Below are 2,500 nucleotides of genomic sequence, written 5' to 3'. Positions count from 1 at the left end.
ATGGTCGATGCATGTGCCATCACCATGCGTCATCATGTGCCATTGATGGTCGAGGCCTTGGCCGAAGTTCGATTTTGAGCCACGGTGCCCATGCTTGGCTCCAGCATGTGCTGGTGCCGCATTTTTTTCACTCGGGACAGCATCGCCGGAGCATCGCCGGAGCATCGCCGGAGTACCGCCGGAGAACCTGACCGGCGGCATTGGGGTTCCGGCGATTGGGAGGGGGGCCGGGGGGGTGTGCGCACATGATGTGCGATGGGTGCTGGTACTTGGCCTTGTGTTGGCCCCCTATCCCTCATCAAACCTCTGAGAATTCACACCCCCTTAAAGAGCATTTGAGATTTTACAGGTTTGCTACCAGTAGCCGTTAAAGTGTCTGAAATGGGGACACTTTTTTCAAACGGTCACAAAATCTTCTCTACTTCGAGTTTTTAGCTGAATTTTTTTGTGCATGCCAACAAAAATAGAAGGATCATGCCTACAAAATTTGGGGCCAAAAATCCTTATAAAAAAATTTTAAAAAATCCCGAACCGCAAAAAGTTTCGAAAATCGTGAAAAATAGAAAACGAGTCATCTTCCAACGAAACTTCACGTGAAGGCTTAGGGGACCATTGTATGAATTTACAAGCCATAAAAATGGCATTGGCACGGCAGAAATTTGAAGATGTGCCTAAACCCACCAGGGCCCAGCGTGTGCCGATGGTGCTCGAGGCAACCGCCCGCACCAGGGCCCAGCGTGTGCCGATGGTGCCCGAGGCAAGCGCCCGCACCAGGGCCCAGCGTGTGCCGATGGTGGTCGAGGCAACCGCCCGCACCAGGGCCGATAGTGTGCCGATGGTGCTCGAGGCAACCTGTCGCACCAGGGCCCAGCGTGTGCCGATGGTGATCGAGGCAACCTGCCGCACCAGGGCCCAGCGTGTGCCGATGGTGGTCGAGGCAAGCGCCCGCACCAGCGCCCAGCGTGTGCCGATGGTGCTCGAGGCAACCGACCGCACCAGGGCCCAGCGTGTGCCGATGGTGCTCGAGGCAACCTGCCGCACCAGGGCCCAGCGTGTGCCGATGGTGGTCGAGGCAAGCGCCCGCACCAGGGCCCAGCGTGTGCCGATGGTGGTCGAGGCAACCGCCCGCACCAGGGCCCAGCGTGTGCCGATGGTGCTCGAGGCAACCTGCCGCACCAGGGCCGAGCGTGTGCCGATGGTGGTCGAGGCAAGCGCCCGCACCAGGGCCCAGCGTGTGCCGATGGTGGTCGAGGCAACCTGCCGCACCAGGGCCCAGCGTGTGCCGATGGTGCTCGAGGCAACCGACCGCACCAGGGCCGAGCGTGTGCCGATGGTGCTCGAGGCAAGCGCCCGCACCAGGGCCCAGCGTGTGCCGATGGTGCTCGAGGCAACCGACCGCACCAGGGCCGAGCGTGTGCCGATGGTGGTCGAGGCAAGCGCCCTCACCAGGGCCCAGCGTGTGCCGATGGTGGTCGAGGCAACCTGCCGCACCAGGGCCCAGCGTGTGCCGATGGTGCTCGAGGCAACCGACCGCACCAGGGCCGAGCGTGTGCCGATGGTGCTCGAGGCAAGCGCCCGCACCAGGGCCCAGCGTGTGCCGATGGTGGTCGAGGCAACCTGCCGCACCAGGGCCCAGCGTGTGCCGATGGTGCTCGAGGCAACCTGCCGCACCAGGGCCCAGCGTGTGCCGATGGTGGTCGAGGCAAGCGCCCGCACCAGGGCCCAGCGTGTGCCGATGGTGGTCGAGGCAACCGCCCGCACCAGGGCCCAGCGTGTGCCGATGGTGGTCGAGGCAACCGCCCGCACCCGGGCCCAGCGTGTGCCGATGGTGGTCGAGGCAACCTGCCGCACCAGGTCCCAGCGTGTGCCGATGGTGCTCGAGGCAACCGACCGCACCAGGGCGGAGCGTGTGCCGATGGTGGTCGAGGCAAGCGCCCGCACCAGGGCCCAGCGTGTGCCGATGGTGGTCGAGGCAACCTGCCGCACCAGGGCCCAACGTGTGCCGATGGTGCTCGGGGCAACCGACCGCACCAGGGTCGAGCGTGTGCCGATGGTGCTCGAGGCAAGCTGCCGCACCAGGGCCCAGCGTGTGCCGATGGTGGTCGAGGCAACCGCCCGCACCAGGGCCCAGCTTGTGCCGATGGTGATCGAGGCAACCTGCCGCACCAGGGCCCAGCGTGTGCCGATGGTGGTCGAGGGAACCTGCCGCACCAGGGCCCAGCGTGTGCCGATGGTGGTCGAGGCAAGCGCCCGCACCAGGGCCCAGCGTGTGCCGATGGTGGTCGAGGCAACCGACCGCACCAGGGCCCAGCGTGTGCCGATGGTGCTCGAGGCAACCTGCCGCACCAGGGCCCAGCGTGTGCCGATGGTGGTCGAGGCAAGCGCCCACACCAGGGCCCAGCGTGTGCCGATGGTGGTCGAGGCAACCTGCCGCACCAGGGCCCAGCGTGTGCCGATGGTGCTCGAGGCAACCGACCGCACCAGGGCCGAGCGTGTGCCG

Source organism: Durio zibethinus, unplaced genomic scaffold (assembly GCF_047325235.1).
Source record: "Durio zibethinus cultivar Kanyao isolate XHJ-2024 unplaced genomic scaffold, ASM4732523v1 HiC_scaffold_2, whole genome shotgun sequence".
Classification (NCBI taxonomy): Eukaryota; Viridiplantae; Streptophyta; class Magnoliopsida; order Malvales; family Malvaceae; genus Durio; species Durio zibethinus.
The sequence above is the reverse complement of the archived record's forward strand: the minus strand, read 5'-3'. Positions refer to the sequence as shown.